Source organism: Bos grunniens, chromosome 21, assembly GCF_055505025.1.
Source record: "Bos grunniens cultivar Pamir isolate PY7600 chromosome 21, Bosgru_T2T1.0, whole genome shotgun sequence".
Classification (NCBI taxonomy): Eukaryota; Metazoa; Chordata; class Mammalia; order Artiodactyla; family Bovidae; genus Bos; species Bos grunniens.
Genome location: NC_141185.1, coordinates 43782009 through 43804361, shown reverse-complemented (window position 1 = coordinate 43804361; position 22353 = coordinate 43782009). Strand labels below are relative to the sequence as shown.

Here is a 22353-nt window from a genome sequence, read left to right as displayed (position 1 = left end):
CTGATCCGCCTCTTGAGAAATTTGTATGCAGGTCAGGAAGCAACAGTTAGAACTGGCCATGAAACAACAGACTGGTTCCAAATAGGAAAAGGAGTACGTCAAGGCTGTATATTGTCACCCTGTTTATTTAACTTATATGCAGAGTACATCATGAGAAACGCTGGGCTGGAAGAAACACAAGCTGGAATCAAGATTGCCGGGAGAAATATCAATAACCTCAGATATGCAGATGACACCACCCTTATGGCAGAAATTGAAGAGGAACTAAAAAGCCTCTTGATGAAGATGAAAGTGAAGAGTGAAAAAGTTGGCTTAAAGCTCAACATTCAGAAAACGAAGATCATGGCATCCGGTCCCATCACTTCATGGGAAATAGATGGGTAAACAGTGGAAACAGTGTCAGACTTTATTTTTCTGGGCTCCAAAATCACTGCAGATGTTGATTGCAGCCATGAAATTAAAAGACGCTTACTCCTTGGAGGGAAAGTTATGACCAACCTAGATAGCATATTCAAAAGCAGAGACATTACTTTGCCAACAAAGGTCCGTCTAGTCCAGGCTATGGTTTTTCCTGTGGTCATGTATGGATGTGAGAGTTGGACTGTGAAGAAGGCTGAGTGCTGAAGAATTGATGCTTTTGAACTGTGGTGTTGGAGAAGACTCTTGAGAGTCCCTTGGACTGCAAGGAGATCCAACCAATCCATTCTAAAGGAGATCAGCCCTGGGATTTCTTTGGAAGGAATGATGCTAAAGCTGAAACGCCAGTACTTTGGCCACCTCATGTGAAGAGTTGACTCATTGGAAAAGACTCTGATGCTGGGAGGGATTGGGGGCAAGAGGAGAAGGGGACGACAGAGGGGCTATTCCAGTGATGCTGGATGGCATCACTGACTCGATGGATGTGAGTCTGGGTGAACTCCAGGTGTTGGTGATGGACAGGGAGGCCTGGCGTGCTGCGATTCATGGGGTCGCAAAGAGTCAGACGCGACTGATCTGATCTGATCTGCTCCTTGTCTCCCGGGATATGTGACCTGGTGGAGAAAGATTTTGAGTTTAACATTGAACTACTTACTGAATATTTATTGGGTTGGCCAGAATGGGTTCCCAAACAAGCTTTATGGCCAACAGAGTACCACATGTACATATTTGCACATCTGTATATGTAACTTATCTATGGAAGAATACTTGGTTATATACTATGAGTTAACAGAGAAGATCTTTGAATAGAAGTGATAGTTTTTCTTTGGGCTTTTCTGTATTTTCTAAGATTTTTGTAATGTCTCAATTACACACATAATATTTACAGTTAGGTGATTTCTCCTTTGTTCAGTTTCTGAATTTTCAAAGTCTTTTTGTTTGCTATTTTACAAAGAATATATATGGTTTTTGCATCTAGGAAAAAGAACTAAGTGATACGAAAACATCATGTATACACATACAAGTTTATATGTATTTTTTAGACAGAGAAAAACACAGGAAAGCATGTTCTTTCTGTATGATAATGATGACATCGAAGAGGAAGACGTAGAAATCTATTTTCAGAGCTCCTAAGTGGTTGGCCAGTGTTCTAGAACTTCCCATCTCAAATTCCAGTGTGGACCTCCACTCACCAGAAAAACTGAGCACTTGTCCCTTCTCAGCTGGGCAACCTCATCCGCATCCAACAAAACAGGAACTGAGCAGTTAGAGTCCTGGAAATCTGGCCGCAGGGCCCAGGGCTGGGAATTTCCCCTTTTCCATAACAGCTTATGGAGAAGGAAATGACAACCCACTCCAGTATTCTTGCCTGGAGAATCCCAGGGACAGAGGAGCCTGGTGGGCTGCCGTCTATGGGGTCACACAGAGTCGGACACGACTGAAGCGAGTTATCAGTAGCAGCATCGTGCCAGCTTCAGGCTCAGTGTCCAAGGGCGACCCCTGTTGGTGGAATTTAAAAATTCCCATTATTTGTGATAGCTGTTAGAGGAAATTCTAAAGTTAGGAAATCAACCCTGAATATTCGTTGGAAGGACTGTTGCTGAAGCTGAAGCTCCAATACTTTGGCCACCTGATGTGAAGAGCCAACTTACTGGAAAAGACCCTGATGCCGGGAAAGATTGAAGGCAATAGGAGAAGGGTGCAGCAGAGAACAAGATGATTGGATGGCATCACTGACTCAATGGATGTTAAGTCTGAGCAAATTCCAGGAGCTAGTGGAGGACAGGGGAGCCTGGCATGTTGCAGTCTGTGGGGTTGCAAAGAGTCAGACAAGACTGAGCGACTGAACAACAACAACAACAATTAGGACTGGTATCCCTGAGTGGGATTTTCTTGTGGGGTTTGCTGGAAGCCTTGAACGGACAGTACTCACTCCTTACCCCAGCTTCTTCCCAACTCTCCATGCCCCCCTGTTGCCCCAGATTTGTCCACTGTTTGCCTGGGAAAACCAGCAGTGGTGCTTGAAGGATGAAGCCACAGCTGTGGCCGGCTTTTAAATGTCACACAGGGAGGCTGCTTTTGCAGCAAGGACTACCTTTGCTGGCCAGAGAGTAGAGTGTGGTTACTCCTGCTCTAAGTGACAGAGTTAGATCCAGCCAGCTGACTGAAAATACCAGACTTGGGCAGCTTATGGGAGCAGCAAGCAGGCAGACCATTCTGCTCTAAGGATGTGGTGGAGGGGGCTTCACCTCCTCTGAGAAAGGTAAGCTGGAGGCAGATGCACATGGAGGCACAGCAGGCTTTCTGGATGGAGTCATACCATTTAAGATTACTTCCTGGGGTTTCCCTGGTGGTCCAGTGGTTAAGACTACATGCTTCCAATGCAGGGGGTATGGGTTCAATCCCTGATCAGGGAACTAAGATCCCACACGCATCAAGGCCAAAAAAAAATTTTTTTTTTCTTTTTAATAAATAAAAAAGATTATTTTCTTCCCTATCTGGAGATTTTGCTGGGGGATTCTGACACGAACCAGAAAACACAGCATGGCCTTTCTTGACCAGCTCCTGTGCCTGCATTTATAAGAACAAGACCTTGGATTGAGGAAAGTATGGGTAGTAATTATGTCAGAGTCATGCTGCCAACATTCATCCAAAAAAAGAACTGCCCACATACCCCGTCCATCACTGAGTGCTGAGTGGAAGTGCTGAATGGAGCTCTGGCTGGAGAATCTGGTTTAAGACACGCAGAGCCTGTTTGTAATTCATCAGCATCATTCTTTCCCCAGGGGCATCAGTCTGTGATAAAGAAAGCTGGACACCGAGGAATGTGCTGGGCATTTCTGGGCTTTGAGAAAACATGACTAAGCACTTCTCAGAGCCCATCAGCAGACAGGAATCCTCCTTTACTGGCCTCATCTCTCAGAGGCCTGTGATACAGGCGTCTCACCAGAGACCTCGTGTCATGCAGGTCTCCAATCTACTCTCTCCTGATAGGGCGGGGTGGGGGAGGGGGCGGGCGGCTGGGAGCCTGCTTATCACTCTCACTGCTTTAAGCAAGGCTGATTCAAGGTTGGTCCAAGGTCTCCATTTGGACTAAATGCTCAGCATTCTCCAAATGCCTGGTGTCTAGGGGATTTTATTAAGAAAGAAAAGAAATCAGGAATTAAGGAAGGGATGCGGGGGCCCTTGGGTACATTCTATCTAAATTTGCTAGAAAGGAAAGGCTGGGTGGGGGAGAGGTGGGGAGGGGAGAACCTGCCATAGCACCCAGCCTGCTACCTGTCAAGAAAGGCTGAGAATCCTGGTAAGGGACCTAGGGGTGGTCAAGATCAGTTTTCGGAGAAAGGTCTGGAGAGGCAAGGCATTGCTTCCCTAGTTTAGTCAGGTAATTAAGGCTTCTGTCCCAGTGCAGAAAACACAGACACAGAGTCCAGCAGCTTCTGTCTGACTTCAAAGTCTAGACATGGATTCACAGTGCGATGTGTGCTGCCTAGAATGAGAACCGTACCTGCAGAGTCAGTTTTCACTTGCGCTGGAAGGGAAGGGAGAAAGGACTAGCTCTTCTAGGAGGATTCCAGTCCACCAGGTGAGTGACTGAGCTGTAAGCTCTAGGAAAGTGGAAGAGGTACAGCAAACAGAGAAGGAGAATGGATGACTCCAAACCACAAAGCAAGTTAGTGGCTGAGTTGGGAGAAGATGCCAGGTGCCCTAGGGCCCTGTTATGGGCTCTTTCCACTAGGACTGTTTCTTCCAGCAGGGAAATATCTAGACCAGTTGTGCCTTTTGATCTGACCCTGGAGGGCCTCAGTGTGTCCAGTCAAAGGTAGAGAGCTCTCCCCCACATACAGGGAGGAGTCTAACTTACTGAAGACCTGCTGTGAACTAGGTACCTGCACTACTGTGCCCTCACATCCTACAAGTTGGTAAGGAAGCAACACCTTTTCCTGATAAGGAAACTGAGGCCCTGGAAGGTTAAGATCCCTGTGAACGTGAAAGTGTTATTCTCTCAGTCGTGTCTGACTCTTTGCAACCTCATGGGCTGTAGCCCACCAGGCTCCTCTTTCCATGGGATTCTTTTGGCAAGAGAACTAGAGTGGGTTGCCATTCCCTTCACCAAGGGATCTTCCTGACCCAGGGATGGAACCCAGGTCTCCCGCATTGCAGGCAGATTCTTTACCGTCTGAGCCACCAGGGAGTGATAAGATCCCCATCCGCAGTCACATACCTAGCGTGTCTGACTCTGGTTTCAAACCAAGATCTCTTTGACAGAAAAGCCCACGGGTCTTCCACTCGGAGCAACTGCTTAATCTTATGCTAGGATCTCTTTCTAAAGCCACCCTCTCCTTACCAAAGGCAAGCTTGTGTGCCCAACACACAGTGAGGCCAAGCAAACCGAAATGTCGGAATTTGGTGCAAAAAAAGTCTATTGCAGGACCTCAAAACCTGGAACTCCGGGAAGAGTTTCAGCAAAGCATTTTTAAAGGCAAGGTGAGGGACAGGACAAGGTTGGTGGTTGCAAATGTCTTGGTGCAGTAATCTTTGTCCACTGAAATCGGGTCACAGTGTTCCTATAAACCTCCAACAAGACAAATGTTACTCTCTGTTCTGAAACTTTTTCTCTCTCTATGCAAGAACAAGTGTTATCCTCAAAGGTCAGAGCCTTGAGAATGGGCTATCCTTTATATTCCAGGCTACAGGCAACACTGTTAAAGTAATAGAATACAAAGGTTAAAGCAAAAGATACACATCTAATACTGATTCAGATTTGTTCTTCCCTATTACACCCTGATAAGATTAGGAAAAAAAAATATTCTGAGACTTAATAACCCTGAACCTCATCTCTCCGCGATTCTGTGCTAGGTGCTAGGCTTTCTCCGAGAGAGCCTCTCCCCTCGCTGGTTTGGAGCGGGGATTCAGGCTTACGCACCACGACCCCAAGCCCTCCGAGCGCAAAGAGGCTCTCCGCTGCTAGCCGCGGCTGCTCCTCTCGTGTCCTGGGCTCCAGCGCCCTCACCTGGCTGCTTCCGCCGCCGCCGGCGGACTCCGCGCGCCCGGGTTCCCCCAGGCTCCGCGGGCTCGGGTCTGCGTCTCCCAGAGCGGCCGCCAGAGCCCGCCCGGGTCCGGCCGGGGCCCGGGGCCCCCGCCCGACTTGGGCAAGGGGGAGGCGAGCTTCAACGGGGGGCGGGTCGGTGGCGCGCGGGCGTCAGGGGCCCCGGGGAGGAGCCAGCCTGGCGCAGCCGGCTGAAGAGCAGGCAGCACTCTATAAAAGCCGCCGCTCTGGCGGGCGGCCGGGGAGCGCGGGCGAGCGCAGCGCGGTGCACCCCGGCTGATCCTGGAGAGGGCCAGCGGCGCGCGGAGCCGGCGGAGCTGAGCGCGGTCAGGGGCTGAACCCCGCTTTCCCGGACGAACTACCACTCGGCTTGCCCGAGTCCCGGGACATAACCGGGCCGGTCAGTGTGCCACCCGACCGCTCTGACCGCAGCGCTTCTGGCCCGCGAGGCGTGAGAGTGTCTCGGCTACCGACCCAGAGGTAAGCGGGCCGGTTCGGCGCGCCGGGGCTGTGTGGACTGCTCAGCCTCAGAGGGGAGGGGAGATGGGGGGTTCGGCGCCTCCACCGGTGTTAGGGAAAACGCACCGCGTCATGGGCTTGTCTGTCCAGTCTGTGCTGTGCTGTCTGTCTGTCTGTCCACGTGTCTGTTGATGGGCACACGTCTGCTGTGGGATTTCTCTGAGGTCGTGTGAGACTTTGCAAGGGGCAGGTGCCGGGGGGGCGCCAGTGTCCTCCGAGCGCATCCGGCGGGGAGCAGGTCCCCGTTTTCTGTAGAATTCCCCCGTTCTGAATGTCTCCGGGGAGATACTTGCGCCCCGAAGTGTCTCGTCGAGGAGTGACTGCTCCGAGGGTCAGATCGCGGAGTCCAGCTCACAGGGAGCCGGCTCACACCGTGCACTAGCGAGCTCGCACCTGGCAACAGGTCTGCGCCCTGCTGCTCGGCTTTGAGCACCATCTTCCTTCTCGTTTCCCCTCCGCCTCCTGCTGCCTCCCCGCGCGCGCTCTCCCCGACGGCGTGAGGCACCCAGCATCGCTCTGGCACACGACGGGTGGAGGTTAATTGAATGTTAGATGACAGGAGAACCCCTACTGGTGTCTAGACTACGACGCCCAACCTGGCATCGCTACAAGAGGGTTCGGCAGTCCCTGGCGAGGAATGTCAGCTCCAAGAAAGGTCAAATAAGGTTGGGAATAAAGACAGGGACCTGGCGGAGCCCAGGCCAGGGCCGTGGCCAGGTCTCCAGCTCGCCGCTCTGGGAACCAGGGCCAGAGACACTCTGGAGTGAAGCCGGCGGGACGCATGTGCTCTTGAGAAAGGAGCTCAGTGCGCCGAGGTCCTCCGCCGCAGACTCGCTGTCCGCGCTCTCAAGACCGCCGCGGTTCCCCAAGGGTCCAACACTACGGCCGTCCCAGGCGCGCCGCCAGGAGCCGGGTTTGAGGTCCTGAGTCCTGCTTCGTGCAGCCAAGGCTGCCCACAGGTGAGAAAACCCTTTTAAAACTGAACTTTTGATGTGTGAGCCAGTGCCTGGCTGCAGGCTGGGAGCGAGTCTGTCTCTCCATTCCGGCGGTCTGGAGCGTGATCCCGGGCGCGCCCGGGGGCGGGAGCCGGCGGCTCTGCGTGCCCAGGCGCGGCGCCACCATGGACAGCTCCCAGCCGCTTCCTCCACTCCCGATCGGTGGCCCTGGGTCTCCGGGGAAGTGGCGCGGCTTTCCTTCCAGACTCGGAGAGTAGGGGTACAGGGCAGGTGGAGAAGGGCCGATGGTCTGCGGGAGCCCTCGGGATCCCGTCCCGAGGCGACGTGAGCCACTCAGGAGGATAAAGGAAGCCTGGGTGGTTTGTGACCCGCTCCGAGATCGCCCTGAAGCTGAGCTCTTACCCGACTTTCAGTGTGGTGTCGTGGGGGGCTTCTCTGCAGCACCACGGGGCCCTCCGAGGTGTTGTAATTGTGCAACGCACGCTGAGACAGTGAGATGGTGCCAGACCTAATTAGAGACCACCACCCCCCCCCCCCCAAACTGTTTTAGGCGTTTGACATAGGATCATATTCCGCATTATTAAATTCTTTAGTAAATACGGTACCGGAAGGCGATACTAGTTTCACAGTTACAGGGACAGAATGGAGAAAAAGCAGATAGATCACGTTTACAGAGAATGAGTTTGGATGCTTTTGCAAAAGCAGCTGTGCTGTTTTCCGAGCCCAATCTCTTCCTCCCAGGCGCATAACACTCTTAAAGAGACTTCCATTGGCTCCTCTTTAGCCCAGTAGAGCATTTTGCAAGTTGGCTGCCTGGAAACAGGCTGCAGAGAACCTGTAGGAGTTAATCTGGGCAAATTAAACATCTCCGTTCTCTGATAAGAAATGACATTGGCTGAGGCTCTTCTTTTTGTAATTTTTCAGCTATGTAGAAGATGTAGCTTCCTTCATCTTAACATCGCCAGAAACTCAGAAGATCTGCTTCTGTTTGTGTCTGGTAGAAGGCCTATAGAGAGTAAAAACACTCAAGCATCTTTATTCATTTTTGAAGACAGGTTGTGTGACTTTTCAAAAGTTGCTTAAACTCTGTCTATTTCCCCAATATGGAAACCGGGGACAACACAACCAACCTTGCAGAGTTGCCAGTGAGAATTAAGTAGTAAAATGTAAAGCACTTATATCCATGCTAAACACAAAGAAAGCTCTTAAAATGGTAGTGATTATAAGTATATTTTACTTTTTTTTTTTTTGCCATGCCACTCAGCATGCAGGATCCTAGCTCCCTAACCAGGGATCAAACCCATGCCCCTGCATGGGGTGCTCAAAGTCTCAACCCCTGGATCACTAGGGAAGTTCCCAGAGGTATATTTTAAAGTCGGTTGTGCACTGCTTTTGGATTACATTCACCAGCCCTCTGCTGTCTCTCCTAACCTAGTGATTGTTTGATAGGGACTCCAGCTCCACTTTATATTCATGTTCGAGAACTTGTCGATAGAAATGATGAAAGTGCTGAAGTTGATTACAGTGTTGGAAAAAACAAAAGCAACAACAACAACAACAACAAAAAAAAAAACCCTAACGTGTTCACCAAAGATCAGTGGAAGAATGTTTGCATGAAACAAATCAGTTGCCTGTTTTCCCCACCTGTGCCACTTGGAGAAAGTAAGTCATTTTCAAAATGTTATCACAGCCCTCTGGTTGAGATGATCTATTCTTCCTGATCCTTCTCTCAGAGGAATTCAGGATCTTCTGAGGGAACTCCTTGTCCTCTTGGAGGTGAGGTTCCCTTGGGTATTGATGGGAAGTGCCCACTGCAGCCCCATTTCTTGATTCCTGGAGGATGAAGTGTGGGGTCGATGTACTAGGGCAGCATATGGTCTAGGAAACCCCTGAATGGTTGCTCCTAGTCAGGAGGCACGTGCCCTTGTGTTTGAACCTTGCTTGACTGTGAGACCTGGACCAAAACACTACCATACTCTGCCTGGAGCATTGCCACTTTGGTGGTCACAGATAGATCTGAAGATTTCCTCCAGCTCTGTCTTTGAGGTTCTGTCTGGTGTGCTCAATCATGTCTAATTCTTTGCAACCCTGTGGACTATAGCCCTCCAGGCTCCTCTGTCCATAGGATTCTTCAGGCAAGAATACTGGAGTGGGTTGCCCTGCCCTCCTCCAGGGGATCTTCCTGACCCAGAGCTCAAACCCTCATCTCCTGCATTGGCAGACGGATTATTTACCACTGAGTCAAGTTGAATATGTGACATCATGCAGAAGTTTGGATAATGGAGTTGTACTGAGTCCAATCTCACAGTTAGATTTTTTTTTCCTACAAAAAGTATGGGTGTACATGTGGGTGTCTGTGTGTGTTTCCACCAGTTTTACATTCTGATGCTCTTAGATTTTCCATATATATATTTTTTTTCCTTAGTAGATCAAAGTCATCTTAGCTCCCTCCATCTGGAAGGAGTGGAACTGATGGATGCAGTCCACGGATTCTGGGCATCTTTCGTCTATCTGGTGATGTGAATGATGACGTGGGCCCTGGCTGAACTTGAAATCATGATTCTCTTCTCTGGACTCCTGTATTGTTCCAGTTTCCAGCACACAAGACTTACTGGTAGGAAAACTATCTATCTACAGAATCCTTTTGGAGTAGAGGGCCAAAGAAGGGGAGGGACTGGTGTGAGAGACAGAAAGAGGCTTTTCCTGGATCCTGTAGTATTCTGTCTGCTGCAGCAGCTTCTGAGTGGCTGGGACAGACAGATGAAATAGCAAGTGTGGCATTAAGTGGGGATGGCTGGCGGGCTGATGGGGGTGACTCTCAGCATCTTTTGAGGCCTGCTGCTTAAGTGACCCCCTTTTAATACCTCATGTGGTATTGATGGAGCAGCACAGTTTGATAAACACATTTTGCATTTATAGTTATAACTCAAAAGATAAATATAAGCATGTTGATTTCTAAAAGAAATAAAGTTATATTTATGGGTCAAATCCACAAGACCTCATATCCATGATCAGTCTAGGTAACATCTCTCTGTTTTTTAAAGTTTTTAATTAAATAATTTGGCCATACTGGGTCCTATTGAATGGGCGTGAGTTTGAGCAAACTCCAGGAGATAGTAAAGGGCAGGAAAGCCTGGTATGCTTTAGTCCATGGAGTCGCAAAGAATTGGACACGACTGAGCCAGTGAACAACAACAAGCCTGTGTCCTAGTCGAAGCGTGCAAGATCTTTAGTTGTAGCATTTAAACTCTTAGTTTCAGTGTGTGGGATTTAGTTCCCTGGCTAGGGATTGAACCTGGGCTTCCTGCTTTGGAAACTTGGAGTCTTAGCCACTGGACCACCAGAAATCCCTACATCTCTCTTTCCACATGATGGCAAATACCAAAATGGTTCATCTCCTCCAGATATTGCATCAGTTGTCTCCTTTTGCTGCATTTTTGATCATTATATGGAAGCAACTCAGTTCTTTTCAACAGGGAACAGGAAGTGATTACATTCTTACTCTCCTGTGTCTGGTTAGGTTAGTGGGAGATTAGGATGGTAATGGGTCTAGGCAGAGACTGAGTTCCTTTTTACTGTTTTGCCGGCTGATCAGCTGGGCCCAGAGCCTCCTTTCCCAAGAGCATGGCAAATGGACATTTTGGTAAATTGGACAGAATTGTGGTGCCTGTTGGGCTTCTCTGGTGGCTCAGCTGGTAAGAACCCGCCTGCCAATGCAGGAGACCCAAGAGACTGGGGTTCAATCCCTGGGTGGGGAAGATCACCTGGAGAAGGAAATGGCAACACACTCCAGTTTTGTTTATTATTCTTAATTTACTTATTTTTATTTGGAGAATAATTGATTTACAATATTGTGTTGTTGTTTTTTTGCCATACATCAACATAGATCAGCCATAGATATGTATATGTCCCCTCCCTCTTGAACCTCTTTCCCACTTCCCACTCAAGTATTTTTGCCTGGGAAATTGCATGGACAGAGGAGCGTGTTGAGCTAGTGCGTGGGGTCGCAAGTTCAGATACCACTGAGCACGCACGCGCACACCTGGTACATTATCACAGTGAGTCTTATTAACATCTGCACTTCCAGGGGCTCTCCTAGCCTCTCTGGGAGGTTCCCTATCCTCTTTCCGCTCTCTGCTTTGGTACCAGGCTTCATTCAGACTTGGCTCTTTGGAAGAGAGGCTGCCTGCAGAGAAATGTCATCAAATATACATTTGCTTTCTGCTTTGTACCCTCGGTGCCAGGAAACTCACTTCCCCACCCCAAGGGAGAGAAGCTGTGACTCTCCCCTCCTATGTTACCTTCCAGGGCCCCTCTCTAGGCTCAGTTTGGCTCCAAGCGTCTGAGTCCACCTCTCCCTTCCCATCCCTTGCAGGTGAGGGAGCGCGGTTTGTGTGTGGCGGAGCCCAGGCAGCCACCTCCCCCACCGACACTCACTCAGAACAGGTTTCCGCTCTCCAGCTCCGGACAGTCTGGCTCCTCATGTGGGGAAATTGCTGAGGCATTATCTGAATCTTTCACAAGGACAGCCACATGATAGATATAACTTGGGTTTAAAGTGCTTTGACCAGACAACAGCTTTTGCAAACCCTAAGCATTTCTTTCCTTCAGCTGTCTATAGAAGAGCTTAGCCATTAGGCATTTTCTGTCACAGGAAAGGCCCATCTAGAAAAGGGTCCTTCTGGCATGCAAAGTATTTGTGCTAGACTATTGCCTCTCTTGTCTCTATTCATCATGGGGGGGAGGGCGCGGTGTGGGGCAGGGGGCTGCTGACTTCTCCAGGAGCCTACTATAATATGTGGCCTTTTCTGGGATCAGGAGTTCATGCTGGTGGCCTGAGACTTTATGGCTATGAGGACAGACCCAGCCCGTGGGGCTTCCTAGGTAGCACTAGTGGTAAAGAACCTGCCTGCCAGTGCAGGATACTTAAGAGACCTGGGTTCAATCCCTATGTTGGGAAGGTCCCCTGGAGGAGGAAACGACAACCCACTCCAGTATTCTTGCCTGGAGAATCCTCACGGACAGAGGAGCCTGGTGGGCTACAGTCCATAGGATTGTGAAGAATTGGACACGACTGAAGCAACTTAGCTCAACATGTGGGACCAAGGAAGGTACCATGGCAGAGTTTTTTAGACTCGAACGTGCAAGCAAGTCACTGGGGCGCTAGTAAAAATGCAAGTTCTGATCAGACAGATCTGGGGGGTGGGGCCAGCATCTGCATTTCTGACAAGCTCCCAGGTGATGCTGCTGGTCCGCAGAGCTTTCTTTGGGTCACCAGGGCCTACATCATTGCTGGCATTTTGTGACACTAATATGACTTTTTTTTTTTTTTAAGGTCTTCATACTTTAAAAAAAAAGTATTTATTTATTCATTGGCTGTGTTGGGTCTTTGTTGCTGCTCAGGCTTTTCTGTAGTTGTGGTGTATGGCCGTCTCATTGCAGTGGTTTCTCTTGCTGCAGCTCATAGGCTCTAGATCGCAGGCTCAGTAGTTACGGTACATGGGCTCCAGGCATGTGGGATCTTCCTGGATCAGGGATCGAATGTGCATCTCCTGCAATGACAGGCAGATTCATTACCACTGAGCCACCAGGGAAGCCCTAACTCAACTCCTTTTGGTGTAGTTAGAGTCCATTTCTGATGTCCAAGTAGATGGGGCCCAGCTGGCTGGTGTCCTTCTAATGACCTGCTAACGACCCTTCAAATTCTTGGAGATAATTATTGTCACTCCTAAGCTGTCTTATCAGTAGACTAAATATCTTGAACCCCTTTGAGTTTCCCCTTTTCCCGGTCATAATAAATTTTCCAAAGCTCCCTGGGCCAAGTTACTTTTAAGTGCAAGACCATTGTGAAAATGGCAATTTATCTTTGCCTGGCAGAGGCATTTGAGTGTAATTTTGGTGGTATTAAGAGATCACTTCGGGAATTTCATCTCAGTCCTCTTCCACACACTGAGAATGCGTGTTTACATTTCAACAACTTTATTTGACTCTGAAGATCACAACTGGTTTTTTTTTTTTGAACCTGAAAATGAAATTTAGGCTCAATGATCTTCCTCAACTGCCCTCCCTATGGCATTACTGTGGGGATGAACTGGCCATTGGAGATGCCCCCTGCAGCCCAAGATGCAGGTATGCAACTGCATTTAGTCGCCACTGATGCATCCGGGAGCAGGGAAGAAATTAACTACTGGTTTGAGCATCTTCTAAGGGGAGACCCTGTGTTAGCCATGAAGGAGGCATAGTTGAATAAGTGATCTCTGTCCTCCAGAGCTAACAGTCCCATGAAGGGGTTGTTGTTGTTTAGTCACTCAATCGTGTCCAGCTCTTTGTGGGCCCATGGACTGTAGCCTGCCAGGCTCCTCTGTCCATGGGATTCTCCAGGCAAGAATACTGGAGTGTGTTGCCATTTCCTTCTCCAGGGGATCTTCCTGGACCAGAAATCAAACTCGTATCTCCTGCATTGGCAGGCAGATTCTTCACCACTGAGCCACCAGGGAAGCCCCCACATGGAGAAGCAAACATCCAAATCAGCGGTTGCCATGCAGTGTGACCAGGGCTAGGACAGATGGGTCAGGAGGTGTGGTGGGCAGAGGGCCTGCTTGGGGGCAGGCAAAGCCAGGGGTCATCCCTTGAGAAGCTCCCCTGAGAAGTGGCATGAGAAGAGGTGCATCTAGAAGGATTAGCAGGAGTTTACAGGGCTTTTCTGGGGCTTCTCAGATGGCTCCGTGGTAAAGAATCCACCTGCCAATGCAGGAGATGCAGGTTTGATCTCTAGGTTGGGAAGATCCCCTGGAGAAGGAAATGGCAACCTGCTCCAGTATTCTTGCCTGGCAAATCCCACAGATAGAGGAGCCTGGTGAGCTACAGTCCATGGGGCCACGAAAGAGTTGGACACAGCTGAGCAACTGAGCACACACAGAGGAATTTTCTGGTAAGGCAAATGTGGAGAGTAGAGTTCAGAAGGCATTCTATGCAGAGAGGAGGCCATGCAGAAAAATCCAGAAGCACAGTCAGTTCAGTTCAGTCACTCAGTTGTGTCTGACTCTTTGCGACTCCATGGACTGCAGCATGCCATGCGGGAAAATGCGGAGGCCATGCAGAAAAATCCAGAAGCACAGACAGGCCTAAACATTTCATTTCTTGCAACCCTTCAGTTGCATGAAGCTCTGTAGCTGCCTCAGGTGCATGAACTCTCTAAAGCTGAAGAGAGAGAACATCCCTCTGGGCAACTGTAGGTCTCTGGAGCCTTTGTCTCTCAGGCCAGTGGTTTAAAACTACTTTAACCATAAATTTTTTTTTTCTACAAAATCTTACTAAATCCAGTTTACAAACCAGAGAAAACGTGGCTGTGGCTGTGAGGGTTTGGGTTTTGTCTTGTGGCCTCTAAAGAATTCCACAGAACTGTAGGGGTTCCATGGAGCATGGTTTGGAAACCTCTGTCCTGGAGAATTTTTTATTGCTTTTGGCAGCCCTATGAAGAGTGTTATCTTAGTTTTATTGTGATTGGTCTTGCTGTGCTTCTTGACATTCTGGATGCCTTGCTGGTTGTTGTGTCAATAGTTGTCAGTGGAAGGAAACCAGAATTGTCCTGTGTGACACTCTGACAAATGTGGGGCACACGGGCTCCCCGTGAGGAAGGGAGTGTGGCAGGTGCTGGCTCAGAAGTCTCCAGCAGTAGCTGTCCACCGGGGGAAGCAAAGAGAGCAGTGAGCTTCTTGCAGAAATGGGCTTTTTTACTTGCAACCTTGTCTAACTGTCCAAGACTTTTCAGATTCTAAAAAAGTTGGCAAGGGAAAAAAATAAAAGCATATTTCTGGGTATAAGACTCAACAAATTCTACCGAGGCTCTCGCATCTCTTTTCATCGGTGTAAACTAGCCAAATGTAAAATTTAAAGGCAGGATGTTTTTGAGAGTGAATTTTGAAAAGGGACTGTTAAGCTAGAAGCTTAAGAATGGAAAAGTTCCACTGGCCCAGGGTGAGGCGGAAGGTTCCAGTTCAAGCTGGAGCTCCTGTGTGTGTCTTACAAAGCTCTCTCAAAGGAGAAAATTGATGCTCTAAATGGAACAATGCCGGAAGGGAGCCCCACCCCTCACTGATGGAAGGTTCTTGTCCTTAGAAAGGGATCTGAAGAACTCCCTGTATGCACTGTGTGGGCGTGCATGCTAAGTCACTTCAGTCGTGTCCGATTCTTTGTGACCCTGTGGACTGTAGCCCACCAGGCTCCTCTGTCCATGGGATTCTCCAAGCAAGAATACTGGAGTGGGTTGCCATTTCCTTCTCCAGGGGCTCTTCCTGACTTGGGGATCGAACCCCTGTCTCATGTCTCCTGTGTTGGCAGGTGGGTTCTATATTAGTAGCACCACCTAGACACAGAGCAAGCTCTAAAAGCATCATCATGTGACTGATTTAAGGTGACGAATGTGAGGTATGCTCAGTCTAGAGAGCACTACTGGGTACTTGAGAAACCCTGAGGGAGGGAAGGGACAGCGAGGGTTCCTTTCAGGATATACACGTGCTGTTGCCTGGGGCTGGGTCTGCTGCCAGACCAACAACCCACTGAACTAGGCAGTGTCAAGAAAGAGCTGGTGATCAGCAGCCTCTCTATCCAGATGGCCTTGTGTCCAAGGGTCTTGACATCAGTGCCCATTGCTTTGGAAACTGGTCCACCAGGAACTATAGGATTGACTCCCAAACTGTGAGGATTCAGCTTCCTCTTGCTTCCTAGGGCTGGCCTTACACTGGCTCTTAGGTTGCCCTGAGTTGTCAGGCCAGGTGACCAATGACACTGGCTTCCTAGATCCCACAGGACTGTCTGATGGATGGCCACTGATGAGCCTGAGCTGTCTACTTGGTTGCAGTGGCTACTGCCCGGCTCTCACCCCGCTGCGTGCCCTCCTTCTCTCTGCTCCCCGGAGGGGGCAATGGTGCCTGCATGTGAATGATGAGGACACTGATGCCCAAGGGTTTGGAGCTGGTACAGAATGATCTATTTTTTTTTTTTTTCCTGCATGGTACGTAGAACTTCCCAGACCAGGGATTGAACCTGTGCCCTTGCAGTAGAAACTAGCAGAGTCTCAACCCCTGGACCATGAGGGAAGTTACAGGAGGACATCTTGGATGTCTGTCTAGCTCTTAGTCCAGTGCATCAGTAACCCGCCTTCTTTCCAGGGCTCTTGTCCTTGCTGTGTAGTAGGGGCCATTATTCCCAGCTTGGTCTCCTTGAACTCCCCTAATTCTTGGGGCTTAGAACCCAGAGCTTCTCAGGCAGACAGTGGCCATGCAGAGCAGTTCCCCATCCTGTAAAGAACAACAAGAATGAACCTCGAAAGGACTGAGCCAAGGGAGCAGATTTAGGCAAACCGTTAACATTTTTTGTTTGAAAAACAAACTGGTGGTTTATGACGAGCCTGTTTCAAAGCCGGCTGTGTTATGACCACTGAGTAATTCACTCGTGTGTCAATTTTCCAAAGGATTGGGTTCAGGAAAACCTCAAACATAGTGGCTAAGTACTTTTCCTTTCCTTTAAAAATTGTGTTTATTTTGGGAGGAATTTAATCCATATGTTTCAGATCTATTTCCATGTTACTCAGCAAAAGGTTGTTTTTTCTGCCCAGCATCGCTAAGCCATGAGTCCACTTGGTTCCTTTCTCTTCCCTTCCCACAGCCATCCCCAAGCTTCACCCAACGGGTACTCACAGCTGAGCCCCAGGCTTGTGGCTGGTCAATTCTATAGCCTTTTGTGTGTACGAAGTGCTGAGTCAGTTCAGTCATGTCCAACTCTGACTCCCATGGACTGTAGCCTGCCAGACTCCTCTGACCATGGGATTCTCCAGGCAAGGATACTGGAGTGGGTTGCCATGCCCTCCTTCAGGGGATCTTCCTGACCCAGGGATCAAACCCATGTCTCTTGTATTTCCTGCATTGGCAGGAGGGTTTTTTGTTTTTGTTTTTGTTTTACCACTAGCGCCACCTGGGAAGCCCATTTTATGAGACACAAGCAACTGTAGGTCCTGGAGGCAAAAAGAAAAACCAGTGATACTATTTCTGTCTTTCTTGAAAATTTTGACATTTGATTCACTACAGATTTCTGGCATTTATTTAGATTTGTTAAATGTTGTGATACAATATTAGTTACATTGATTGACTGAGTTTTTGGTCCTATCTTAAATTTTGCATCTTTGCCTCAACTTTCTTCTGACTAACCTCCTTCAGGGCTCTTTCCTGTTGGGAAGTCAAAGTCCTTATCATCAGTGCTGGTTCTGTTCTGGTATTTTCTGGTGCAGAGCTCTCTGTGAGGACCTAGAGTGGTGGGACTGGGGGTGGGTGCAAAGCTCAGGACGGAGGGGATATAGGTATACATATAGCTGATTCGCTTTGTTGTACAGCAGAAACTAATACAACATTGTGAAGCAATTATACTCTAATAAACCATATATATAAATACATATAAATAGATCATATGGTTGTCTTGTAAGAATGAAAACAGATCAATAGGAGGATAAATACCCTACAGATATTTTGCAATATGTATGAACATTTTATGTATGACATGTGCTGTGCTAAGTCACTTCAGTCGTGTCCAAATCTTTGCAAGCCTGTGGACCGTAGCCCTCTAAGCTTCTCTGTCCATGGGATTCTCCAGGCAAGAATACTGGGGTGGGTTGCCATTTCCTCCTTCAGGGGATCTTCCTGAACTAGGGTTTGAACCTGCATCTCCTGCATTGCAAGCAGATTCTCCGAGCCACTCTGAGCCATTCTCTGAGCAATTCTCATTGCTGAGCCACCAGGGAAGCTCCAATGTAAGACATGAAAGTGAAAGTGAAGTCGCTCAGTCGTGTCTGACTCTTTGCGACCCCATGGACTGTTGCCTATCAGGCTCTTCCGTCCATGGGATTTTCCAGGCTAGAGTGCTGGAGTGGATTGCCATTTCCTTCTCCAGGGGACCTTCCCGACCCAGGAATCGAACCCGGGTCTCCCGCATTGCAGGCAGACGCTTTACCATCTGAGCCACCAAGGAAGCCTGAGTCGCTCAGTCGTGTCCGACTCTTTGCGACCCCATGGACTGTGTAGCCTATCAGGCTGCTCTGTCCATGGGATTTTCCAGGCAATAGTACTGGAGTGGATTGCCATTTTCTTCTCCAGAGGATCTTCCCGACCCAGGGATGGAACCCAGGTCTCCCGCATTGTAGACTGACGCTTTACCGTCTGAGCCACCAGGGAAGTCCATAATGTAAGACATGCTGCTGCTGCTGCTAAGTCGCTTCAGTCGTGTCCAACTCTGTGCGACCCCATAGATGGCAGCCCACCAGGCCCCGCCATCCCTGAGATTCTCCAGGCAAGAACACTGGAGTGGGTTGCCATTTCCTCCTCCAATGCATGAAAGTGAAAAGTGAAAGTGAAGGCAGTATCAATTCAGTGAGGGAGAATGTGGTTTGTTCAGTAAACATATCTGGGTATTACTATTTTTTACAGAAAGAGATCAGTATCAGAGACAGGGGAGCAAGCTTTGGGGATGCTAAATGTGCCTCTGGCTCTTAACCTACCTGTTGATTTGAACTGGGGGTGTAGGAGTCTTAGGGAAAGTGGAGGAGAGGCGTGTGGGTCCTCTCTAGACATCCATGTGATCTGAAGCTGGTATTTTCCCTTCTCCGTTGCTTGTCTTCCGTTCTGGGGAGAGAGGAATTGTGGTGTTCCATGGTAAGTATTTTGCCAATTATGCTGGACTGATGTTTCACTGTGGCTGTGAGTTCTTAAGAAGGCATTGCGTTCACCAGATTTCTCAATTCAGTTCCTGGGAACAAAAGAGAAAGCAGTTATAGGAGCTGGGCTTCAGAGCTTTCATAGCAAGGATTTCTTCACAGTGAAGTGATTTTGTGGAAATAAAAAGTACGGCCATCTCGGAGGCACCGACTTGGTTCCCAGCATTGAGGAACCTCAGAGTTTCCTTTGATGACCTAACTGTGGGCTGTGTATATACTTGAACTTACTTGGTGGCAGAGCTGAAATCTGTTTTTAATTTTAAAATCATTGGGCAATGTTGTTACAAATGGTAATAGATAAATATGTTCCGGGATTTTCTGAGAAGGACCGGTGCCAGTGAAGTTCATTTTTACTTTAAACATGCCCCACATACAGTTACTTTAAATAAGAAACTATTTTTAACACGGAGAAGAAATGATGTTTCTATTGAATCTTGCCTATTAAGTGTGAGCTTGAGCTTCTGCTCTGCTGGCGTTGTTTGAGGACATCACCTTTCCAAGGTCTGGAGATCAGAGAGGTGTAGAGTCACATTTTGGTTTTATTTTTCTTTTTTGGATGAGCCTCCCAGCTAGGGGTTGCATTCCGCCACCTCACCCCTTCCCCTCTTTTTTTGGCCAGGGCACACGGCAGGTGGGATCTTAGTTCCCCGACCAGGGGTTGAACCCTGGGCCCTCAGAAGTGAGAGCTTGAATCCTGACCACTGATCCACCTGAGGTCACTCGCCTGGGTGTGATGGAGTTGGCAGAGGGACCCAGGTCTGTGTGAATCTGAAAGCCTGTGCTCCAAATAATGACTGAAGTTGCTTGATTCTTAAATTTTGAGGAAGCACGCTTAGGGGACTTCTGTAATTCATAGTAAAGCATTTCGAGAATAACAGGAGTTTTGAGAATAACAGGTAACCCAAACACAGTTGTTGATTCACCAGTTCTTTCGGGACACCTAGGATTCAGAAATGACTTCATGACATTTCCGTGCCATGGAGAAGCTCTCAGTTGAGAAGATGGGTAGGCCTTCAGGTGCCTACAATCTGTGCTGTAAATGGGTGGACAGTATGGAAGCACTGCAGATTGATGAGAAGTAACTTTACTGGGGAAAGAGACAAGGTGTCATGGAGGCAGTGTTTTTTTTGAGTATACAATGTTGTGCTAGTTTCTGCACAATATACTAATGTATAGTGACTCAGCTATACATTTACATATACCCACTCTTTTTCGGATTTCCTTTGCATTTAAGTCATTACAGAGCACTGAGGAGAGTTCCCTGTGCTCTACAGTAGGTTCTTATAAGGCCTCTATTTTATATACAGTAGTGTGTGTATGTCAATCCCAATCTCCCACTTTGTCCTACCCCCCTTCCCCTCGTAGTGTCTGTATGCTTGTTCTCTATGTCTGTGTCTCTATTTCTCCTTTGCAAAAATGGTTAGTCTATACCATTTTTCTAGATTCCACATATATGCATTAATATATGATATTTGTTTTTCTCTTTCTGACTTTACTCTGTATAACAGTTTCTAGGTCCATCCACATCTCTGCAAATGGCACAATTTCATTCCTTTTTATGGCTGGGTAATACTCCATTGTATATATGTACCACATCTTCTTTATCCTTTCCTCTGGTGTTGGACATTTAGGTTGCTTTCATGTCCTGGCTATTGTAAATAGTGCTGCTATGAGCATTTTTGTGCATGTATCTTTTGTAATTATGATTTTCTCAGGGTATATGCCCAGCAATGGGATAGCTGGATCATACAGTAGTTCTGGTTTGTTTTTTTTTTTTAAGGAATTTCCATGCTGTTCTCCACAGTGGCTATACCAATTTACATTCCCACCAACAGTATAGGAGGGTTCCCTTTTCTTCACACCCTGTCCAGCATTTATTGTTTGTAGATTTTTGATAATATTGTTTGATTGGGCCTTGAAGGAGGATCTGGTTTGCCGGCTGGAGGAGAGAAGGTTAGGAGGGAAGGACTAGCCTGAATTTAGTTTCAAGAATCCAGAAATCAGATATTTGGGGGAAGGTCTAGGAGTTCCCTGGAAATGAGACCATAAAAGTGAGGACAGGTGATGGTGGTCCTTAAAAGCTGAGTCAGGGCATTTTTGCATGTGACTTTGATGAGGGGCAGGGTGTAATCAGTAGGTGGACACTAGACCATTGCTCCTGGTGGCAGGTGGCTTGGGTGTCCCTCACTTCTGAGGGTAGTGTTCTTGGCAGGAAGTCCATTCGAGAATACCAGTTCTCACCTGAGAATGTACTTCCTAGGGTCTGGTGAAGGCATTAAGAACTGCACTGCCTATAACGAAATCCTGGTGCTGGGGCCAGAGGGAGAACATTAAGTTGGAAGTGTTTCAGGGGCCTCATGGCCTCATGTGAGGCCCAGTCCCTCTGCAGCTTGAGCTCTGAGCCTTTGAGGAGAATGTTCTGAGACTCGTGTGTCTTTGGAATTATCCTTCCAGGCCAATGCTTTCTGTATCCACTCTTAGTGTGGGAGCAGAGTGTTTGTGACTTTTGTGCTGATTACTTTTATACTTAAATTTTTTTTAAGTGTATTTATTTATTTATGGCTGTGCTGGGTCTTTGTTGCAGCTCGGCTCTTCTCGAGTTGTGGTGAGCGGGGAGGCTACTCTCTAGTGGTGCACAGGCTTCTCATTGCAGTGGCTTCTCTTGTGGAGCGTGGGCTTTAGGGCAGGAGAGCTTCAGTAGTTGTGGCGCATGGGCTTAGTTGCCCGGTGGCACATGGGATCTTCCTGATCAGGGATGGAACCCATATCCCTTGAACTGGCAGGCAGACCCCCAACCACTGGACCACCAGTAAAGTCCGATGCTGAATTTTTATAAACACCTTCCTAATTCTTCACAAATTCTTGGGTAGATTCCTGACTGCTTTGTTTGACTGACCTGCAGCAGAGGTGGTGGAAGGAATGTGGTTAAATGGGACAGAGTTTTCATGTACAGCTCACCTTTAGGGAGAACAGAGTCATCACTGTGAAGGGTGCTAGTTCAGTTCAAATAGTCCAGCTCAACTGGATGAGATGGGTACCCTGAGCACTCTCTGCAGAGGTGCCAAGGTGACCTTCCAGCCCTTAGCTCTTCTCTGCCCTGGAGTTGCAATTAGACATTTGGTGGTTTCAGTGAATTGAGCCCATGCAGGTTACCCTGAATATCTGACAGTCCTTTGGACAGCAAGGAGATCAAACCAGTCAGTCCTAAAGGAACTCAACCCTCTTGATGTTGTTCAGTCACTAAGTCTTGTTTGATTCTTTGCAGCCCCATTGGCTGCAGCAGGCCAGGCTTCCCTGTCCTTCACTATCTTCCAGAGTTTGCTCAACTCATGTCCATTGAGCCAATGATGCCATCCAACCATCTCATCCTCTGTCACCCCCTTCTCCTCTTGCCCTCAATCTTTCCCAGCATCGGGGTCTTTTCCAGTGAGTCAGCTCTTCCCATCAGGTGGCCAAAGTATTGGAACTTCAGCTTCAGCATGAGTTTGTACCAGAAAGCATTTCCTTAAAGAGATGCTTTTTTCCCCCTCACAACACTTTAGAAACACCTTTAAACAGACCTTAGCAAAGATTTAAAACAGAGATCTGGGTTAGCTTCTCTTTGCTGATTACACTCAGACCACAGAGTGTTTTGTAAATGGATAGGACTG

The 22353-nt window shown here is 48.2% G+C and overlaps 1 protein-coding gene across 2 annotated transcripts in view; it reads left to right on the top strand.

The window, feature by feature from the left end:
* Nucleotides 1-5707: 5707 nt before the first annotated feature.
* CEMIP (cell migration inducing hyaluronidase 1) overlaps nt 5708-22353 on the top strand; it is a 161180-nt gene continuing 144534 nt past the window's right edge. The window contains exon 1 of one of the 2 annotated variants that reach the window (XM_086364209.1): nt 5708-5947. The gene's annotated coding sequence lies outside the window, so the exon portion shown is untranslated. Of the gene's footprint in view, nt 5948-9453; nt 9557-22353 lie in introns of those variants that run through there. The other variant, XM_086364210.1, reaches the window with a different exon arrangement.